This window comes from Palaemon carinicauda, chromosome 6, assembly GCF_036898095.1.
Source record: "Palaemon carinicauda isolate YSFRI2023 chromosome 6, ASM3689809v2, whole genome shotgun sequence".
Taxonomy (NCBI): Eukaryota; Metazoa; Arthropoda; class Malacostraca; order Decapoda; family Palaemonidae; genus Palaemon; species Palaemon carinicauda.
Window position 1 is genome coordinate 119,185,021 of NC_090730.1, and position 6,511 is coordinate 119,191,531.

At 32.0% G+C, this 6,511-nt stretch overlaps 1 protein-coding gene across 3 annotated transcripts in view; it reads right to left on the minus strand.

The window, feature by feature from the left end:
- The window catches only part of Cda5 (Chitin deacetylase-like 5), a 219,908-nt gene extending 213,867 nt beyond the window's left edge, over positions 1–6,041 (minus strand). For 2 of the 3 annotated variants that reach the window (XM_068375370.1, XM_068375348.1), the window contains exon 1: positions 5,867–6,041. The gene's annotated coding sequence lies outside the window, so the exon portion shown is untranslated. Of the gene's footprint in view, positions 1–5,772 lie in introns of all 3 variants that reach the window. The other variant, XM_068375349.1, reaches the window with a different exon arrangement.
- Between the last annotated feature and the right edge of the window lie 470 nt (positions 6,042–6,511).

Genomic DNA, 6,511 nt, shown 5'->3' on the forward strand with positions numbered 1-6,511 from the left:
GCCTGTTCCTAAGATGTCTCCAGTTACCAACCACAAAAGTTGGTAACAGGAAAGGGAGAAGTGGAATAATAAAGGTTTTCAAGAGAGAATCGTTACATGAAGTAGCACAAAACTCTACTGAATATCATGAAAGAATAGAATATTGAAAATTGCCAATAATGAGAATCAATACAAATAATTGATGATGAATAAAAAGTGAGAAAAAAGAGACCGGAAATAGGAAAAGGGACCACCCGAGTTTAACGCTACAGACAATACTAAACCAGTGTCCTTTTCACCCTAATTTCCCTTAATGTTAGTTTTCCTAATTTCTGGAAATTTCTCCCCCTCTATTTTGTAAACAAACGGATGATTTTATCCCACCCCCAGTTGAAATACAAATCACTGTTTCTAATCAAGCTATGTGTAGCCTATTTGTAAATAGTCTAAAAGATAATGCGTAATAATGTAATAACATACTAGAAAATTTAATCATTCCTGTAAAGATGAAGATCAAGTCATTGAATATATTCAAGAAAGAGCTTGATTCTCGTCCAAAAATAAAAGAAAAATATAAAGAAATAGTATCACACTGTTTGAGCCCACCCATCAGTAATAACAGGGGAAAAAAAAACTGAAAAAATGATAAAATACCTATTCCACCCCAGCTATTCTGCTTTTGTAAAATAGTTTTGACAGATTCCAAAAGTACCGTCGACGTCTTTGAAGGATAGCCTGAACAGCTGACTGTCAAACCGGCTTTCCGTGAGCTTTTCTCATAAAACATGGTAAGGGGTACGGGGATGGGTAAGGGGTAGGTGAAAGGGACCAGGAATCTATGGAAGGGTAAGGGAGGAGTTACTAGATATTTGATGAGGAGGAGGAAATATTTGCAAGTAGAAAGAGTGCTGTATATATTGCCAAAAAAAAAAAAAAACAAAAAAAATGTATTGAGGAAAGATGAAATAGAAGAAATTCAAGGAAAGAAATATATAACTATTAGTAGAAAAATTATACGGATAAGGACATACACACCAGTGATTAACTGGTAGCGAAATACACATACAAGTAATGAGATAATACTAACACAATATCGCGTTCAAATAGAAAAAATAAGAATTTTACCTCGCTTTGGGATAGCGACCTTACTGGTCATTTGAAGACACTGGGGTTTGATACTAATATCCGGTAGAAATTCATATATATATATATATATATATATATGTGTGTGTGTGTGTGTGTGTGTGTAACACATATATACATAAAAATTAAGGTTATATTTTATAGTTTATTGACATGTATATTCAATATATATATATATATATATATATATAATATATACATATATATATACATGAGAATGTGTAATTGCGTGTGTTTTCAACTCTCAATCATGTGAAATTTTTCTAAAACTTATACAATTAAAGATTCTTAGCATGAATCCTCATTATACATATAATGCTTATTGTGTCTCTAGACACTTACAATCGATCAATCTTACTCCTGTGGTCGACATATCAATAAATTTAAATTTTCGTTTTTTTTTTTTTTTCAATTGAAATACGTGCTATGCTCCCTTTGTTAAGACGGTCAAAACAATTTTGTGCTTTCAGTACATCTTGCATATCACGTGTAGTGATGACTTGTATATTATCTTTACACTTTCTCTCCTCACATTTTGCGTGTGTGTGTTTGAGTGATTGTCTGTCTGTCCCTCTTTTTCTCTATTCTCCTCTCACATTTACTCCTGTCGCTCATATGATTTTAAATGACTCCGGTAGCCTTTCTTTTCCTACAACCTCTCACAGTAGTTACGCACGCGAATAATGGGACTCCTGTTTCGCGAATATTGTAGTTCGTTGCAAAGTGTTACGTCACAACCAGCCATTTCCAGTCGATCGGTGTTTGTTCCTTCCTTTGCTGTGATGGAAATCTGCTTCTAATATTTCTGATATCTCAGGTTACGTGCTTTTTCCTTTCGTCATATTTTTAGTCCGTTGATTTATTTGTTTTATGAATTTTGCTTTAGATTAAAGCATTCAATACTAAAGGATATGTGAGATTTTAATTCAATTTACTTTTATTCTTAACCTTATATCATAGACGATTCTATAGGAAGTTTCTAAATTATATGAATAGTACTAGTCAAGTATCAATGATGATAATAATAGTGATGACGATTAAAATAAACTGCTGTCAAATACTACTACTACTAATACAGTTATTTTTATTTCAATTATCATTAACAGTTCAATTATTTACCTTGATCATATCACATTTTAACATATATCCAAAGCTATAAACGTAATCCACTTATTTTACAATCATTTCTGTTGTTTATAAAAACGAATTGTTGGCATTCTCTACAATTATGGATAATGTTCAAGGTTGCTAATAATCTTATTCTTTTTTTTTCGTTGTTTTACTAGTGGATTCCATAATTAGTTACTCTCTCTCTCTCTCTCTCTCTCTCTCTCTCTCTCTCTCTCTCTCTCTCTCTCTCTCTCTCTCTCTCTCTCTACTATATATATATATATATATATATGTGTGTGTGTGTGTGTATGCATGTGTATGTGTGTACAGTATTATGTATGTATGCATGTATGTAAATATACTTATATAGTATATAAAAATCTATATATTTACATATATAAGTACAAAACTTACAATGTAATAAATCACAAGGACTTCATTTAGTGGATTGATGCATTGGTTAAGATTTTTACAAAGAATTTGGCACTATAAGAATACGAATATACATGTAAACAGTCGTAGAACAAAAAATTTTAAAATATGCCATCTGTATTTGCTACAACACGTGGGTGCCTTTGCAAATTCAGTGGGTATATTTTTCTGCCGTTTTGTTCTCTCATTGTACTATTGACAATGTAAAGATTTCTATCAACATGTCAGTTCTGGTAGCCAATCGGAAACGTCCCTGTCTCACATTATGTTGGACAGGAGTTTGAGCCCCACTCAATGCCGATAAGTATCTGCAACCTCGCCGTCCTTGTGAGCTAGGGATGGTGTGTTTGGAAGTCTGTAGGTCTACCTGCCAAGTCACAAGCAGCCATCACCTGGCCTTCCCTGGTCCGAACTTGATGAAGGGGGTTATTGCACACTGATCATATGTATATATGGTTGGTCTCTAGGACATTGTTGCATGATCTCTGGCATTCATGAGTGACCTTTAAACCTAAGGTCTAGATGAAGCCGTAAAAAAGAGGATTCACTCTGCATTTTGTTATTTCGTGGTTTAGTGCGCGCGCACACACACACACATGTATGTATATATATATATATATATATATATATATATATATATATACATATTATATATACTGTATATATATATATGTGTGTGTGTGTATGTTTAGGCTATATACGATCATTTTATCACTAACACTCATGATTTTAATTTTTTTCCAAAATAAGCAACAATTACTCTTCAATATTGAATTCTCTCGGTCATGAGATCTCAGAACCATAGGGAGATTCCTTTAAAGATAAATATTTCTGGCCTCCCATGGATTCGAACCTATGACCGATATGAATAAGAGTAAACATTAGAAATTTCGTCGAGTGGGCTAATGCAATACTATAGTTACTCCCATTTCTGTAGGCCATAGGTTCGAATCCTTGGGTGGGCAGAAATATTTATAATTAAAGGAATTTCTCCATTATTCTGCCCCCTTATGGCAGAGTGAATTCGATAATAAGGAGCAATTGCTGGTTATCTTAAAAAATATATACATAAATTTGTATATATATTTATATGTTTGTATATATGTATATATGTATATATACATATATACACACATATATACAGTATATATATATATATATATATATATATATATATATATATATATACATATATATACACACATATATACAGTATATATATATATATATATATATATTCGTATACTTATACACATATTCATATGAACGTATACCAGAAAATCTTCTTACAGTCCTGATTGGAATAATAATCAATATTACTAACATTGCTTCCATAATAACCGAGGTAAATATGTATCATTATTATAATCAAAACCAAAATTGAATAAATCTTATCATCTGAACTAGTGATTTTGTCATTGCTAACAGAAATGGTGGCCAGAATCAACAAGCACTGTAGTAATAGTGGTAACCCTTATAATCCTTCTAATATTCCCATAATGCAGTGATAATACAATTATCACATTATTTTATCTATAAAACTATGTTGGAGATATCAAAAATCCTCAATTACCTGAGAATTCAGTTTGAATTATTTAGAAATGCTAGGAGTAATTCACTTGGTTGTTGTTGTTTTTTTTTTTTTTTTTTATGATACCACGTGCAAGGCAATGACTTTTGCAAATAACTATTGCCTTACGTATTTGAGAAGATTATAAAAAAAACTAAAAACAAAGCCACTTTTTTTTTTATCATACCACGTGCAAGGCAATGACTTTTGCAAATAACTATTGCCTTACATATTTGTGAAAATTATAGGAAAAAAATCTTCTGAACAAATAAGTAATTAAAGTAACGAAGGCACGTTTACAAATCACCGGCCCTTTACTCTGAAGAAACTACCTCTAGAGAAACTTGGTAGTAAATCTTTCTGAGAAAGTTTTTGCGGTAGAACCAAAAGTTAAATGAGAGAGAAATTAACAGGTAGTTTTATTCTACACACACGTGTGCACGTGCGAGTACATACACACATACATACTGTATATATATATATATATATATATATATATATATGTGTGTGTGTGTGTGTGTATATATATAAACATGTATATATATATATATATATATATATTATATATATACATTATATATATATAAAACTGTGTGAATCTGTTTACTGTACTATTAATAGGTTACTCATTCAAGATTTTTTTTTTAGATCCAAGCGGTTTCCCAATAGTGCTTGCCATCCATATATCTATACATATAAACATACGAACAAATATACTTATTTGAATTATATATATATAATATATATATATAATATATATATATATATATAATATATATATATATATATATATATATATGCGTGTGTGTGTGTGTGGCTACAAGTCTGTGTTTCTATTTATACATGCTTAACTTAATAATCATTTTCTCTTAAGTGGGTGGTTCAAAAGTGCCCCTCAGACATACATACATACATATATATATATATATATATATATACACATATATATGTATGTATATATATATATATATATATATATATAAAACTATCAAATCACAAATAATTCTTAAATAGAGAGAGAGAGAGAGAGAGAGAGAGAGAGAGAGATGGCAAAGAAAAGAAAATCTTGGAGGTAGGCCATCTCCTCAGTGGGTGGGGAGGACTCTGCCGACCTCTCCCACAATCTTACTTAAGAGACTTCAACACTCAACAAAAACCAATCCTTTGATGCAACTCGTTCTCTTTTCGCATCCGCTCCTAAGATGCATTCGAAAGTGGTTCTATCTATTTCTTGTTTCAAAAGTTAATAAGGACTGAGCTAGGATTTTCAGGTCCTTGCATCACTCTCATTTAAAGTTCGATGAATTACCCATGTTCACTATCAAAAGAGATGAACTATTCTTCAGGTAATATACTCTTTGATGATAACTGAGAGGCACGTGAAAAAACCTACATAATGAATATGATTAATTAATCCAAACCAAGTAATAACTAAAACACGCCATACAAGGTAAATTCCTCTGGATAGTTTTTCCGTTACACAGTCGATGGTAAAAAAAAAAAAAAAAAAATCGCAGATAATATGACCTTGTACTCACCACTGGAAACAATGTCTTCTATTCTTGAAATATTTCTTACACTATAATAAGTACCCGAAGGCAACAAATAAGTAATCACTAGAGTTTCAATACCTTTTTTTAATCTTTATCTCAATTTAAAACTCCGACCTCCTCTTGCAACAGAGCACAAAACTCTTCGTGAGTCAGATTAAAGTCCTCGCTACAGAAGAAATGCTGCATACGGACACACGCACACACATACACTGACAGACTAAAGTAAGACAGCACCAGTCTGAACACAGCCCCAGTCAGACTCGCACTAAGCCACTCTCTCATTTCTGACTAAAACACTCCTTGCCCTGGCCATTGGTAGGCGGGGCTTATTAGGGGTCTTCCGAGACCCGCCCTCGCACTAGAAAATTTTGGGCCAAAACTGCCTTTATTATCGAAATATTTTCCTACCCGAATTTGATGTGATATTGACGTTTAACAAAAATAAATAAATAATCCCTTTGAGGCTAGACAACAGTCATGTGTGCAACAGTCTTTTTGTTACCTAATTATGACCTCATTAATAGGGCCATTGTATTTTTCGAATTAGCAATGACAATGGGATTCCAGGGGTAGTGTGGATTAAATTTAACTTCAAATTATATAGAAAAATAATTATCTGCATTGTCAAATACTCTGAAAAAAACATTCGTCTTCCTAATGTGAAGATGGATTATTTCAATGTATCAATTTCAATGGACCAATTACATTTCCCTCTTAAGGTCTA